The sequence below is a fragment of the Oryctolagus cuniculus genome, chromosome 18, assembly GCF_051225735.1.
Source record: "Oryctolagus cuniculus isolate XC-2025 breed Fujian yellow rabbit chromosome 18, ASM5122573v1, whole genome shotgun sequence".
Lineage (NCBI taxonomy): Eukaryota > Metazoa > Chordata > Mammalia > Lagomorpha > Leporidae > Oryctolagus > Oryctolagus cuniculus.
In genome coordinates this window covers 2,914,950-2,931,606 of record NC_142884.1, presented here as the reverse complement: position 1 = coordinate 2,931,606, position 16,657 = coordinate 2,914,950, and positions in this window count along the sequence as shown.

The window sequence follows — 16,657 nt, the reverse complement described above, 5'->3', positions numbered from 1 at the left end:
GACAGGACTGGGAGAGCGCCTGACACTCAGACGCCCATGGGTTTGAAGAAGTGAGTCCTCCACGCTTCCCGGGATCTGGGCTGGAGGCTCACCCATGCCTGGGGCCCCGAGACAGGACTGGGAGAGCTCCTGACACTCAGACGCCCTTGGGTTTGAAGAAGTGAGAGTCCTCCACGCCTCCCAGGATCTGGGCTGGAGGCTACCCGTGCCTGGGGCCCCGAGACAGGACTGGGAGAGCTCCTGACACTCAGACGCCCATGGGTTTGAAGAAGTGAGAGTCCTCCATGCTTTCCCGGGATCTGGGCTGGAGGCAGTCAGTTCTTGGGAAGTCTAGGAAATATGGGGTCTTCAAGACAGAAACGCCATTCTGAAAAACGTGGATTCGAGCTTGTTTTCCAAACGAAGCCTACTTTTAATTCCAGTTGGCATGCGCTGTCCGAAGCCCCTCGTATGAACAGCTAGTGCGGTGTGGGGGGTGCGGAGGGCAGCTCCACGGGGGTGGTCCCCAGTCGCCGCTGGCCAGGGCTGTTTCTTGCCCTGGGGAGAAGGAAGTATCCTCACTGGAGTCCTCTCTTCTGTGGGGCAGAGAGAGACAGTGCTGTCACCTGCCTGCTCGCCCCACAGGTGCTCACTAAGGCCAGCTGAGGCTGGGCTGGGGTCACAGCCAGGAGCCTGCTGCCCTCCACGGGGGTTTCCGTGGCCCGCTGCGTGTGGGAAAGGACAGAGGTCGTTTCCACGCCTGTTTCTGGGAGCTCCGGTGGAGGAGTCGGCACACGCAGTCTGCGTGTTCTAGCTGCTTCCGGGTCACTGCCGCGTGCTCCGCTTCCTGAGCTCCTGGCGCAGGGCCCAGGCCACCAGCTCATGTCCTCGCTGCATCAGGTGGCTGTGGGCAGGTGAACGGGTTCCTCCACGAGAACTTGTCCAAAAGCAGGCGGCGCTACTGTTGCCGTGTGTCCTCCACCCCTCCTGCATCTACACGTAGATGCAGCGGGTGTTTCCCCAAGGCCCCGGCATCTGGTCCGCTCGCCTCAGCGCTGAGGTCTGCCCAGGTGTGAGGACGTGGGGGCCGTGATCCAAGGCAGCTGTGCAGGCTCCACCCACTCTGGAGGTGGGGCACGGATCTCACTGCGGGGGCTTTCGTGATGTAATCACTCCCCAAGGCCCCGCCTCTGAATCCTGCCACGGTGGATGTTGGGCTGCGACGCACGGATCTTAGGGATGCACCAGTGTGCAGACCATAGCCTAGGGGTTGTGATGAGGGCCAAGTGGACAGATCCTGCACAGCGGGTCTTCTTCTGTCACGGACTCAGGGTCACAGGGTCGGGGGAAACCACACTGGGAGCTACCACCTACCCGAGTCGCGCAGCAAGATCCACTGGATCCACTCCCTCCACTTGCACAGCTCTGCGTCCAGGCGTGAGCCGCGTGCTCCCTCTGCCCCTTCCACCTGCCCAGCTCATCACCTGGGCTGGGCGAGGCACCAGGAAAGGAAGCCGCCTGTCCAAGGCCACCCAGTGAGGACAAGGTGGGCTTTGGATTGGGTCTTATGCAAGGGATCTGAAGCTAGGAGTTCCAGGTGTGGCTCCCGGCTCGCCCTGCTCGCGGTGCCGCGTGACCTCAGGAAAGCCTCAGCCTCCAGTGCTTCGGGTCCCTCTTCCACAAGGGGGCAATGAGCTTTTTTTTTTTTTTTTAATATTTATTTATTTGAATGAAAGGTAGAGCTACAGAGAGGCAGAGGCAGAGAGAGAGAGGTCTTCCATCGGTTGGTTTACTCCTCAGATGGCTGCAATGGCCGGAGCTGCACCACTCCGAAGCCAGGAGTCAGGAGCTTCCTCCAGGTCTCCCACACGGGTGCAGGGGCCCAAGTCCTTGGGCCATCTTCCACTGCTTTCCCAGGCCATAGCAGAGAGCAGGATTGGAAGTGGAGCAGCCGGGTCTTGAACCGACGCCCATATGAGATGGCAGGCGCACTTGAGGCGGCGCCTTTACCTGCTATGCCACAGTGCGGGCCCTGGCACAGTTGCTTTGCAGGGGGTGGACTAGAAGAGTCAACAGCACCAAGCGACAGGGCAGTCAGGACAATGCAGACGCCGTGAGAGCTTGCAGTCATGATGGGTGTTATCTATTGAGTGATACGTGATCATGAGGTGCACAGGCTTAGGACAACACACATCCCTGTCTCCGCGCGTCGTGGTCAGGAACCAGGCACAGCCTCTCTGTTCCCCTGCTGCAGAATCTCACCAGGCTGCAGACAGGAGCTGGCTGAGCTCCACGTTGCCTCAAGGTTCAGGCGAGGAAGGATGCACGTGACTGCTGGCAGGATTCTGATCCACACGGCTGTGAGCTGGAACCCCGCTCTGTTCCTGGCCCCACCAACTGCTCAGTTCTTCAGGGCTGGTAGGCTGAACAAGAGACAGTGAAGGAGGTAGAGGGAGATGCAGAGAGGGTGAGGGCGAGCTAACAAGACAGAAGCCACCATCTCTGTAGCCTGTATTAGATTTAGGGACTCCCCCGACAAATACTATAGCTCTTTAAAAAAACCATTTGTTGTCACACAGTTCTGGAAGCCAAAAGTCCTCAGTCAGGGCGCTCTCGCTGGTGGCTCTGGGGAAGAGCCTCCCCTGCCTCTCCCCGTTTCTGGTGGCGTGGCGTCGGCCATTCCTTGGCCTCCAGCTGTAATGCCCAGCTCTGCCTACATCCTGACATGGCCCTTCTCTCCTCTCCCTGTGTCTCAGGAGGACATTTGTCATTGGATTTAGAGTGCACTCTGATAATCCAGGATAATCTCACATCAAGATTGTCAACTCAGGAACCGGCTCTGTGGGTAGCGGGTAAAGCAGCCGCCTGCAGTGCCAGCATCCCATGTGGGTGCCGGCCAAAGTCCCGGCTGCTTCACTTCCTATCTGGCTCTCTGATGTGGCCTGGGAAAGCAGTAGAAGAAGGTGGCCCAAGTCCTTGGACCCCTGCACCCACATGGGAGACCCGGAAGAAGCTCCTGGCTCCTGGCGTTGGATTGACATAGCTCCAGCTGTTGCAGCCATTTGGTTAGTGAATGAGCAGATGGAAGACCTCTCTCTCTCTCTCTCTCTTTGCCTCTGCCTCTCTAACTCTATGCCTTTTAAATAACTAAATAAGTACATCTTTTAAAAAAAAGATTGAGCTTGATGACATATCTAAAGAATTTTTCTCCAAATAACATCACGGTCACAGGCTTTGGACATTGACATAGTTTCTCAGGGCCACTGCTGAACCCACTGCGTAATCACCTTATTACCTGTGTCCCGACCCACTGGTTACAGCAAGTCGTTAGGTGCTCCTCAGCTCAAGGGGGCGACGCCAGGACCACACAGGTTGCACAGCAGGGGCTGGGGTCCGTGGAGCTATCAGAAGTCTGTCCACCACGGTGATGGCGAATCTGATGCCAAAACCTTACTCTTGGTTCCTCAACTGTACTGCCTTGCTGAGAATACCACACAGGAATCCCCACCGCCTTCTTCCCTGCAGACGGGGGCCTGGCACCCACGGTGAGCCCTGTTGTCCAGACTCCTGTGTCTGGATACAGGGACTGGTGTGCAGCCCCTGGCAATGGTGACCATGATGGCAAACAGAGCACTGCCAGAGAAGTGTTACTTCAAGTGTGGGGAGGAGGTGGGACATCCCGGCCACCCTGGAACTAGTGGCCGTGAGAGAGAACCTGTTGCAGCTGGCAGAGGGGCTGTGGATTTGCACATCATCCCCACTTTCAGACACGAGGACAAACCAGTGTCTGAACAGGTGGGTGAGTGGAGGAAGGATGAGGAAAGTTTCGGTGGATGGGTCTCTGCCCCGCTGCTGGCTGTGTGGGCTGAGTGTGGAGGTGATTAACCTGGGTGGTGCGTGCGTGGCTGTTGGAGTTGGGGCAGGTCGGGGTCCCTTATGTAAGGGCGAGTGGATGCCGTTTTGATGGACAATCGGCAGGTGAATGGCACAGGGATGCGTCCGCCCACAGGTGACAAATGACTGTCCCTTGGGTCTGTGGACAGGTGGGCGACTGGACACAGACGCTGACATGGACGCTCTGTGCAACTGCTGATGAGGCATCTCTCACCGCACTGTGCGACGTCCCCTTCATTCGCTAAGGTGGGAAATACCACCAGCAGTCCCCGGAGCACTGCGGCCCAGACCCTGGTTTCAGCAGGAGTGGGCCCAGGGGCCCGAGGGGCTCCCGCAAGGGGCTCGGCCCGACTGCGGGCTGACGCTAGAGGCGCAGGCTTGCACCGCCATTTCAGAGATCGAGGGCCTGAGGCTGGAGTCTGGAGCTCTCTCGCCTGGCTGGTGTTGTCCTCGCTGGCCGCTTGTCCTAGTTCTGGGTTCTGCACGACGTGCGGGGTCTTTGGACTGGGATCACACTCGCACTGTCAGTTCTCTCCACCCGTTGGTGCACCTGCCTGGTCCCCTTGTCGACAGAGTGTGTAAATCCTGATTCATTCCAGGTCGGTTTCTGTTCAGTGATGGAACCTCTTCGGTCACCTCCCTCTCTTTCCTGGCTCCGCCCTCACCACCTCAGAGTCGCCCCGTTCGTCCACCGGTGGGGGCTGCAGCCCCAGTGCACAGAGGCAGGCGGGAGCCAGGCCAGCCTGGGTGCCACCCCCACTGCAACTGTGATGAGAGCCACGCCCACCTCTGCACAGGCGGGACAGGAGCCAAGAAGAGGAGGGGGTTGTGGGGTGAACTCACTCACCTGAGAAACACGGGTGCCACAGCCGCGTGTGCCAGCCTTCAGCCAGCGACAGGTGCCCTCACAAGTCTCGTGGTCGATGGATAATAAAGACAAGACTGATTTCATTACATCATCTAATCTGGCCTTTCCTCCCTTCGTATGCCCAGTAATACGCCTTGAACTCCTAGGACGTGCCAGGGACCCCCAGGAGCTCTGCCTGGGGACAGCCAGTGGACGGAACAACAAGCAAGCAGAGTCGCAGTGCGGCTGCGGGGTGGGACGCAGCCGCGAGGGGGCGTGCTCCACAGCAGAGACTCAGTGGGCAAGTCAGCGCGATGCAAAGGCAGCAGACCAGCAAAGGAAGTCCTCCACGCGCCCCCTGGCTGCTGGCCGTGGGCACGGCAGTGCTCCCCGTTCCGGCACCCTCCTCTCTCCTCCTCTCTTGTCCCGGACTTCACTCATCACTCGACTCGGCAGCACCAGGGCCCGATGCTAAGCAAGCAGGCCTGGAGAGCGAAGGCCTGGTTCCTCATGCCCGTGCCGCCTTGGGAGAGTCACTAAGCCTCTCTGAGCGTCATCTGTTTGTCACTGTTCAGTGAGGGTAATGCCCGCCTCGCCTCACAGGCTTTGGAGGAGGATTCGGTGAGTACAAATGCACTTAGCAGCTGGCGCCGTGGCTCACTAGGCTAATCCTCTGCCTTGCGGTGCCGGCACACCGGGTTCTAGTCCCGGTCAGGGTGCTAGATTCTGTCCCGGTTGCCCCTCTTCCAGGCCAGCTCTCTGCTGTGGCCCGGGAGTGCAGTGGAGGATGGCCCAAGTGCTTGGGCCCTGGACCCGCATGGGAGACCAGGAGAAGCATCTGGCTCCTGCCATCAGATTAGCGTGGTGTGCCGGCCATGGCGGCCATTGGAGGGTGAACCAACGGCAAAAGGAAGACCTTTCTCTCTGTCTCTCTCTCTCTCTCACTGTCCACTCTGCCTGTCAAAACAACAACAACAACAACAACAAATGCACTTAGCACATCACTTGGGATCTTGGGATCCAGTGGATGTTCCCAATGAATGGAACGCTGATCCTCGACCACGTGGTAGAACTATTCATTGACTAAGCCCCTGTCCCACGATGGGTCCCTTCCCGATCTTCTTTACACGTGAAGTCCTCACGAGGACTTCATTAGCATCATCACTAATCCTGTTCTACAGATAAAGGAATTGACACTCAGGTGGCCGACTGGGAGGTGACACAGCTGGGATTTGAATCCAGGCACATCTGGCTCTGAAGTTCTCCCACGTTCCCTTTCTCCTCCAGGGAAACAGAGCAGCACAGAGCTAGGTACACGGACGGAAGGCAGAGGCGGGAAGGAGGCAAGGAGCCAGAGAACGAGAGACTCCAGCACACTGGGAAATCCCAGCGGCTAGGATTCCAGGGAAGGGGCCACGTCAAAACCCGAGCTCGTGTCGGTGCTGTTTCTCGTCCCGGTTGCTCCTCTTCCAGTCCAGCTCTCTGCTGTGGCCTGGGAAGGCAGTGGAGGATGGCCCAAGTGTTTGGGCTCCTGCACCTGCATGGGAGACCAGGAGGAGGCACCTGGCTCCTGGCTTCGGATCAGCGCAGTGCCAGCCATAGTGGCTGTTTGGGGGGTGAACCAATGGAAGGAAGACCTTTCTCTCTGTCTGTCTCTCTCTCACTGTCTGTAACTCTACCTGTCAAATTTAAAAAAAAAAAAGAAAGAAAGAAAAGAAAACCTGAGCTCATGTCCCCTTCTCATCACAAAGCCCCACACCCAAGGGAAAGTTGTGTTTGTCCTTCAGCCTTAGACACTGAAGAGTTTCCAGGGTAGACTTCACAGTGAAATACAAAGGGAGCCAATCAGGAACCTGGGCGGGGTGGGCACAATAGGATGGGTGGGGTCTCCCATTGACTGAGAGAACAGGTTCTGTGCTTGCCGTGGCTGCCAGCTGGGGGCTTGGTCCCTGTGTCCACTGATTCTGACAGATCAAGAGAAGCCAGCAAGCCAGACATCTCTATGTAAAATTTCTGACATCTATATGCTGACAATTCCATCTGCGAATCTCCAAAACATTGTGAGGGGTATAATAGGGAGGAATCAAAACAAAGAGATCAAAAAGCAAACAACTGGACAAACCACAAGCACATCTGAGGGTCTGGTTTGCCCCACCCATTTGCAAATCCTGATCTGACTCCTCAGTTTGCCAATGAGGAGATGGAGCCCCGAAGTTCCCAGGATCCCACAGGGCACAGTGAAATGTGAAGATGTCCCCCCATGCTGCTCTCTCAGACACGGCGCCAGCCAAAAGATGAGTCCCGACACCTGCTTGTGTTGTGCCCAGATAGTAGATCCCCAAGAAGCTATCAGCGACCCAATCACACCGAACTGCAAAAGCAGGGTTTATTAGGGAGTACAAGCCGCGACAGGGACCCCATCCAACCAACCGGCACAGAGGAGGAAGGAGTGAGGCCCCGTCTTTGTTTGGGAGAGTTTTTAAAGGAAAAAAGGGCTACATCAGCAGGAAAAAAGAGTTACATACAGCATGGAAGCTTTGGGTACAGGGAGTTACAGCGGGGGCTGTGGGGAGCAACTCGAACTAGACTGTTACTGGAATTAAGACTTATTCTATGCATCTGCTCTCCCACAATATGGCGCTGAGAAGGGAGTAACAACTTCTACGCAGCTGCCTCTTGCCAACTTGAGTGATGACCTGCAGGAGCTGATCCTGCTCCTGATTGGAGGAGAGCAGCGTACTCGGCATGTGGGTAGCAGAGTTGGGATTGGTGGAAGAGGACTATAAAGGAGGAGAGAGACAACATGCACCAGGAACATCTAAGGGGAACACCTGAGGAACATCTGAGCAGCCCCCGAGAGAGCTGGCCGGCGGTGTGCCGCTCCCCTGCGGAAGTGGGGAATGTGGCCAGGGGGAACCGCCCTTCCATGGAGGTGGAAGGGACGGTAGCCAACCCGGGAAGAACCAGCAGCAAACCCGGGGAGGGCCGAGCAGACGAAAGAACAGCACAGGGTCCTGTGTCGTTCCTCCACGAAGAGGGGGAGCAACAGGGGGCTTACAGCACAGGAGCTCTGGGCACAGGGAGTTACAGGGGGGCCTACAGCACCCCGGCTTTGGGCACAGGGAGTTACAGGGGGGCCTACAGCACCCCGGCTTTGGGCACAGGGAGTTACGGGGGGGCCTACAGCACCCCGGCTTTGGGCACAGGGAGTTACGGGGGGGCCTACAGCACCCCGGCTTTGGGCACAGGGAGTTACGGGGGGGCCTACAGCACCCCGGCTTTGGGCACAGGGAGTTACGGGGGGGCCTACAGCACCCCGGCTTTGGGCACAGGGAGTTACGGGGGGGCCTACAGCACCCCGGCTTTGGGCACAGGGAGTTACGGGGGGGCCTATAGCACCCCGGCTTTGGGTACAGGGAGTTACTTTCTTTCACAATCTCTACTGAGCTGTCCTTGGTCTGCCGAGCTGTCCCTGGAAAGCTTTAACATCTCCGGAATGCCTGCATGCCTGCTTTTACAAGGACCCGGGTCTGCGATGGGAAACGGAGGCTGCTTTTTTTTTTTTTTTTAAATGGAGTCACTTTGCATGCTCAAGCCGACTTGCCCCAAACGGTAGAGTTGGAAACATACCAGGGGACTCCAGTTCAATCCCATCAAGGTGGCATGTACCAATGCCATCTCACTAGTCCAAGTGATCAATTTCTGTTCACAATTGATCATAATGATAGGACTAAGAATCAGAGAGATCACGTAATCAAGAGTAGTGTCTGCAAATACTAACCGATAAAACAAAAAAGGGAAAGAACGATCCAACATGGGAAGTGGGATGCACAGCAGACTCATAGAATGGCGGATGTCCTAAACAGCACTCTGGCCTCAGAATCAGCCCTAACGGCATTCGGATCCAGCTGAAAAGCCCATGAGAGTATTTCAGGCATGGAAAGCCAAGACACTCTGTCAAAAAAAAAAAAAAAAAAAGATCTAAATGAAAGAGCTCTATGAGTGAGATCCCAGTGGAAAGAACAGGCCATCAAAGAAGGAGGTACCTTTCTCTGAAGGGAGGAGAGAACCTCCACTTTGACTATGACCGTGTCTAAACAAGATAAGAGTCGGTGAACTCAAAAGGCTTCCATAGCCTTGGAAACTCATGACTGGAGCATAGGGAGATTACTGATGCCATAAACAGGAGTGTCGATTTGTAAAGTCAACAACAGGAGTCACTGTGCACTTACTCCTCATGTAGGATCTCTGTCCTTAATGTGCTGTACATTGTGATTTAATGCTATAACGAGTACTCAAACAATATATTTCACTTTGTGTTTCTATGTGGGTGCAAACTGTTGAAATCTTTACTTAATATATGCTAAACTGATCTTCTGTATATAAAGAGAATTGAAAATGAATCTTGATGTGAATGGAAGGGGGGAGGGAGAAGGAAAGGGGAGGGTTGCGGGTGGGAGGGGAGTTATGGGGGGGAAGCCATTGTAATCCATAAGCTGTACTTTGGAAATTTATATCCATTAAATAAAAGTTAAAAAAATTTAAAAAATGGAGTCACTTCGGCTCTCTTCACTTGGAAAGGAGTGAGTGGTGGAAATGCTGGGGTGGGTGGGGAGGAGGTGAGGTTGGAACACCAGCCTCTGGGTTGTGGACAGGAAGGGGAGTTGGGCCTCAGTCCTGTCCCAGAACAACAGCGTAACAACAGCCACGTGTCCTGTGAGGACTGGCCCGGGAAGCCCGCTGTACATTCAGCACAATGGACAGAGGCAACTGTTCCGAGCCCTTGCAGGAAAGACCGGTGTGGACATTCCCACCCCACTCTCAGCGGGGAAGAGAGTCAACGCTTCCTGGAGATTGTTTCTGACCTGTCTCAGGACTCCCCGGCCCTTTCTTGACTTCATTTGTGAACATGTGGGACATTCTTTGGCAAGATGGAAAAGACAAAGGCAGATGCACATTTGAAAATCTTAGATTTTTATGAATGACAGACTGTTGGGTAACACAGAGGATAAGCGTGGATTTGTTCAAAACTGCCTAACTCAAGACGGTAAAATTCGATGCCATTACTATGTATATTTCAAAAGAAACCCCACTCATATCACAGGTTTGAACAGTCCCCCCCAGTTGAAGCTCTCCACCCAACCACCATGGTATCCAGAACTCGTAATGAAAAAGGCGCAGCACACCATGGCCACACCAACATCATACCCGTCCTTTAATTCACCTTTAACTCATCTAATTTTTTTTTGACAGGCAGAGTGGACAGTGAGAGAGAGAGAGAGAAAGGTCTTCCTTTGCCGTTGGTTCACCCTCCAATGGCCGCCACGGCTGGCGCACTGCGCCGATCCGATGGCAGGAGCCAGGTGCTTCTCCTGGTCTCCCATGGGGTGCAGGGCCCAAGCACTTGGGCCATCCTCCACTGCACTCCCGGGCCACAGCAGAGAGCTGGCCTGGAAGAGGGGCAACTGGGACAGAATCCGGCGCCCTGACCGGGACTAGAACCCGGTGTGCCGGCGCCACAAGGCGGAGGATTAGCCTAGTGAGCCATGGCACTGGCCTTAACTCATCTAATTTTCATTTAAAAACTTCTCTACACCTACCATGTTTCTGATTCTGGATGTATTGCAAATATCAATTCATTGGATCCTCACAACACTCATGAAATAAGAGATGATGGTGATGATGATGAAGAAGAGAAAGAGGAGGAGGAGGAGGAGGCGGAGAAAATGCAGCCCAGGGAGGCCTTCAGTCACATGGTTCGTAGGTGGCAGTGCTGGGACTTGAATCCGGGAAGTCTCGCTGGAGAGTCTGGGCTTTTCATTACTCTTTTTTTTTCCCCCAACAGTTTACTTTATTTATTTGAAAGAGAGAGTGGTGGTGACAGGGGGGAGACAGAGAGATCTTCCATCTGCTGGTTCATTCCCCCAAATGGCTGCAATGTCTAGAGGTGGGCCAGGCTGAAGCCAAGAGCGTGCAACTCCATCCAGGTCTCCCATGTGGGCACAGGGGCCCAAGCACTTGGGCCATCTTCCTCTGCTTCCCCAGGCAAATTAGCAGGAAGCTGGATAGGAAGTGGAGCAGCTAGAACTCATACCAGCACTTCAGTATGGGATTGCAAGCAGTGGCTTAACCAACTGTGCCACAACGCCAGCCCTCTTACCCACTCTGGCTGCACTTTAGACCTGGGGCCAACACGGAAATTTCAGATCTGCAATGGTGATGCTATCTGTCAGCCAGGCCAGTGGTTCCTAAATTACCTCCATGTTAGTTGTGCTGAAAGGGAACTTTAACAACGGATTCCTGGGCTTCCATCCCAGAGTTCTGAACGAGACGGGGAGACCCTGCTTCTCTGAGCACACGGCTCCTCCACACCTGGACAGAGGCTAAGAAAGCTCACGGCACAGAAGCTGTGGCACAGTCAGCGAGTGAGTTCTGCCCCAGAGCCCAGGCGAGCTCGGAGACCACAGCGGCCATCAGGGCCTCTGTCCAGCAAGTGGTCCTGCAGGGATGCCGCCTGTGTCCTCTGACAGGACAGGATGGGACGCCGTGCTTGACGAAGACTCGTGCTTGGGAACATGGGAACATCGCACAGCTAATGCCCAAAGTGTCCCCAGGGATGCCGGTGAGGGGGATGAGAGCCCCAGGCCACGGCTGCCTCCCAGGATCTAAATCAGCAGGAAACTGAAGTCGGGAGCCCGAACCGGGACATAAACCCAGGCTCTCCCATGTGGGGCACAGGTGTCTGAACTGCTGGACCAAACATTGGTTTAAATAAAAAACAAATACAGACAGAAAGAAAAGGGCTGGAGGAAAGTTTGGGAGGCGTTGGCTGTGTCTGTCGCCTTGAGTGTGGCGATGGTGTTGGTGCGTGCATGTGTATTAAATGTGTGTTCTTTGTACACCAATTACGGCTCGACAAAGCAGTTTTTTAAAAAAAATCCAACTCAAATTGGCTCGGGCAACAAGTGTAGGCACCATAACCGCAGGTGTGGGAGTGGAGGAGCAACAAGATGTATCGGGCTCGGTTGCTTAGCGTTATCAATGAAGCCCGGTAATCTTTCTGAATTCACTTAACCATGTTGTCTTTAACTGACACGTAACAAGTGCACATGTTGACGAAGCACTACGTGACGTTCTGATGCCTGTCGTGCTGTGACATGCTGTTTTGATGCCTGTCATGATGAGACACAGCAAGACATCTGTCTCCTCACTTACTTTGTGGTGAAAACACTCAACATCCGCTCCTCTAGTTACTTTGGAATATGCAAGGCATTTTTAAAAAAAACTTCATGGGACATGTGTTTTTGAATAAAAACTGTACGTGGGTTGCAATTTTTTTTTGCACTAAAATAATCTTTTAATCGTATTTCCCATGAACTTAATTCTTGAGTTCCCTGGCTCAAGTCACTGTTAATTTCAGCCTGAGTGTGGCTCCCCCTCATGGCGACAAGGTGACATGACGACTTCCAGGAATGCCGGGCTTTGAGCGGATCTCTCAAACGTGTTCTGTGTCTCCCACAAGATGCTCGGTGATTACAAGGGGACAAACAAGCAGGCACTCTGCAGTGGGCGGCTCCGGGGCACGGCCTCAGCCCGGGGCTGAGTGTCAACATCACCAGCCGTGGAGGAGTCAGCAGCCGGCGCTCCCGGGACCCATGCACGCTTGGGACAGAGGGCTCCGTGCCATGCAGGAGCCTGGATCCGGCGACGAGAAAGCCCCCAGGCAAACAGCACCTGCACCCTCACCGCCACCCCTCGGACGTGTGGAGGCCGGGGAAGACGGGCGGGAAGGGGCTGTGTCAGACTCAGGGAGACAGGAGAGGCGGGGCGTCCCCGGGACAGCAGGTGAGATGTCCATGAGGAGTCAGCACCGAATCGGGGCTATTTCACGGTTCTGGCTACCTAACTGGAACCCACCCTGAGACGGAGGGGTGGAGCGTTCGCAAACCTCGGAGCAGCCACCCGGAGAGAGGAGAGGGAAAGCAAGCCCGCTTGTTCTCTTAGACCTTTTCCTTCTTGAAGTTTTTGTTCTGGAAGAATTTCAGACTTTACAGGAAAGCTGCCCGGAGAATCCCCAAGTTCCCCCATTTCCCAGTGTTCGCAGTTCACCACGTTTATTTCTCTCCTCCTCCTCTCCCCCTTCCCTCCCTTGGGGACGCCCTCCCATTCACTTCCTGCCACAGTGGGTGCCACACGGTGAACCTATGTACCTATGTGAACTAAACGATCCAAACGCAGGCCACAGTCGCCCTCCCACCCAACCACGGTCTGCGCCAGTGCTGGCCCCAGGCCTGCCTCATTTCTCCCTACCGCTCTCTCCTTCAATCTTTTTTTTTTTTTTTTAAGATTTATTTATTTATTTATTTGAAAGTCAGAGTTACACAGAGAGAGGAGAGGCAGAGAGAGAGAGAAAGTGAGAGAGAGAGAGGTCTTCCATCCAATGGTTCACTCCTCAGATGGCCACAATGGCTGGAGCTGCGCTGATCTGAAGCCAGGAGCCAGGAGCTTCTTCCAGGTCTTCTACATGGGTGCAGGGGCCCAAGGACTTGGGGCATCTTCCATTGCTTTCCCAGGCCATATCAGAGAGCTGGATTGGAAGAGGAGCAGCTGGGACTAGAACCAGCGCCCATATGGGATGCGGGCGCTTCAGGCCAGGGCGTTAACCCACTGCGCCATAGCGCCGGCCCCTCTCTCCTTCAATCTTAACGCTTGGAAACCCACCCATGCCTTTACTCCAGCTGAGCAAATTCACTGAGCTCACTCATACACACCACTCCCCCTGCTCCTGACCACACTCTGGCTCATGGAAGCATCGCCACTTTGTGCCATCTTATGATGGAGGTAGAAAGGGAGAACACACAGCCAAATGCAAAAAAAGAGAGGGCAGAGGCTGAAGAGGAAAAGCTATTGGATTGCAGATGAAGCAAAGAGATCTCCCTAGTTTCTTTCTTTCTTTCTTTTTTTTTTTTAAGATTTTATTTATTTATTTGAGAGGCAGAGTTACAGAGAGAGGGAGAGACAGATAGAGAGAGGACTTCCATCCACTGGTTTACTCCCCAAATGGCTGCCACAGAAGCTAAAGCCAGGAGCTGAAGCCAGGAGCTGCCTCCAGGTCTCCCACGCGGGTGCAGGGGCCCAAGCACTTGGACCATCTTCTACTGCTTTCCCAGGCCACAGCAGAGAGCTGGATGGGAAGAGGAGCAGCCAGGACTAGAACCGGCACCCGTAGGGGATGCTGGCACTGCAGGCAGTGGCTTTACCTGCTACACCACAGAGCTGGGTCCCTCCTTAGTTTCAACTCCAAACTTAAGAACCTGGTTTAGGAGCTGGTGCCATGGTGAGGTGGGTAAAGCCGCCACCTGCAGTGGCGACATCCCATATGGGCACTGGTTCAAGTCCCAGCTGCTCCTCTTCCAACCCAGCTCTCTGCTATGGCCTGGGAGAGCAGTGGAAGATGCCCCAAGTCCCTGGGCCCCTGCACCCACTTGCGAGACCCAGAAGCTCCTGGCTCCTGGCTTCGGGTCGGCTCAGCTCCAGCCATTGTGGCCATCTGGGGAGTGAACCAGCAGATGGAAGACCTCTCTCTCTGTCTCACACTGCCTTGCTGTAACTCTGCCTTTCAAATAAATAAATCTTTTTTTTTAAAGAACCTGGTTTGCGTAGAGGTGAGGAGCAGAGTTGTTCAAAATTCACCGCTTTTTTCCCCAGAATTATTTATTTGAAACGCAGAGTTACAGTGAGTGGGAGACACAAAGAGTGAAGTCTTCCATCTGCTGGTTCACTCCCCAAATGGCCATAACAGCTGGGACTGGACCAGGCCAAAGCCAGGAGCCAGGAACTTCTTCCAGTCTCCCAGGCAGCTGCAGGGGCCTAAGCGCTTGGGCCATCCTCCACTGTCCTCGCAGGCCACAGCAGGAGTAGCCAGGTGGGCGCCCAGGTGGGATGCTGGAGTCGCAGGAGGCAAATTCATCCCTTATGCCACAAGGTGGTGCTGTAACCCGGGAGAGAGGTGACGGGTTGGAGCAGGTGGAGGCTGTGGCCGAGGAGCAGCTTGTCAGAGCCGAGAGGATTCCCTGACAGACTTGAGAAGACAGTCAAGGCCCAGTCCCGACACCGGGCCGTCTTCCACCGCTTCCCCAGGCCATTAGCAGGAGCTGGATCAAAGCCGGGGCTCGAATCAGTGTCCATATGGGATGCCTATGTGGCAGACGGTGGCTATCTGCCATAATTTGGTGCAGCCCGGGGCTCCTGTTATACACAGTACGCACTGAAAAAATCATTCATCTTACATCCAAGTGGGTTTGTACAAGGGCATTTCAAAAAGCTCACGAAAAATGGGCATTAAGAAAAAACCATGCTTGAGTTTCAACTTTGTGTGCCAAAATAAAAATTTTTAAGAGCTTTATTTGAGAGTCAGTACCAACAGAGAGAGGGAGAGACACAGAGAGAGATCTTCTATCCACTGCTTCACTCCCCAAATGGTTATAACAGCCGGAGCTGTGCCGATCTGAAGCCAGGAGCCAGGAGCTTCTTTCGGGTCCAAATGGGATGCCGGCACTGCAGGCCATGGCTTTACCCGCTACGCCTGACTGACAATTTTTTAAAAAGGAAGTTTGATGAACTGGACCCGAGTGCATCTCCTACCCAACTCGGAACGCGGTGCTGTCTGTCCCAGGCAGTGCCTGTACCCATTAGTGGCCAGGACGCAAGGTGGGAAGCACCTGCCCGGGAGGCGGTGGGGTCGCTCTGGGGTGAGCTGATGGGAGGGAACCCTTCTGGACGCTGGCCGTGCTTCCCCTAGCACACTCTGAGCACCAGGGCCCATGACTGCGTGGATCCAGCCGTCCAGCCTGGGAAGGAGGCTCGGAGAGCTGCGCAGAGCCTGAGGCTTTGGCCCCAGCACCGCCGAGGGACCGACGGGCAGTCAGCTGCAGCCAGGACGGAGATCTGAAATCAGGAGGCTGTGGTGGAAGGCTGGCAGCAGACGCACCTTCAGGCCGCTCGGCTACATCTCAGTGTCACTAGCAATTAAAAATCCTACCTCACTGTGAGGATTATATGATGTGACAAATGATTGCAAAAAGGTGCCACAAAGGCGTCTCTTCGATAAACAGCGCCGGGAAGACTGGGCTTCCCCGTGCAAGAGAATGAAATCCAGCTGCGCTCTTGGGAAGACTTTTCTGACCAGGCGTGTAGGCTTGCGTTTATTTCTGGGTTGTCCGTTTTGTTCCACTGGTCTGTGTGGTTAGGCCAGTGCCATCCTGTTTTGGTCCCTTTAGCTTTGTAATATAATTTTTTTTCATTTTTTTTTGACAGGCAGAGTGGACAGTGAGAGAGAGAGACAGAGAGAAAGGTCTTCCTTTGTCGTTGGTTCACCCTCCAATGGCTGCCGCGGCCGGCACACTGCGCTAATCCAATGGCAGGAGCCAGGTACTTATCCTGGTCTCCCATGGGGTGCAGGGCCCAAGCACTTGGGCCATCCTCCACTGCACTCCCTGGCCACAGCATAGAGCTGGCCTGGAAGAGGGGCAACCGGGACAGAATCTGGCGACCCGACCAGGACTAGAACCTGGTGTGCCGGCGCCGCAAGGCGGAGGATTAGCCTAGTGAGCTGTGGCGCAGGCCTTGCAATATAATTTGACATCACACGTGTGACGCCTCCATTTTTTTTTCTTTCCCTGTATCACTTTGGTCCTTCAGGGTGTTTTATGGTCCCTTGTGAATTTTAGGATTATTTTTGCTATTTATTTGAGGAATGCCATTTCGCCAAAGTTAGCATACAAATGACGAGCAATATTCAGGATTTTGTCAAATGAGCAGATTGTGGTAGCTCTGCCACAGGGGACACAGGAAAATCTCCTGAACCAAGCCCCACCCTAGAGCGAGTGCGTCCTGCGTTGGGTGGGTGGGGGATGCTGGCTGTTACACTTCTCTTCC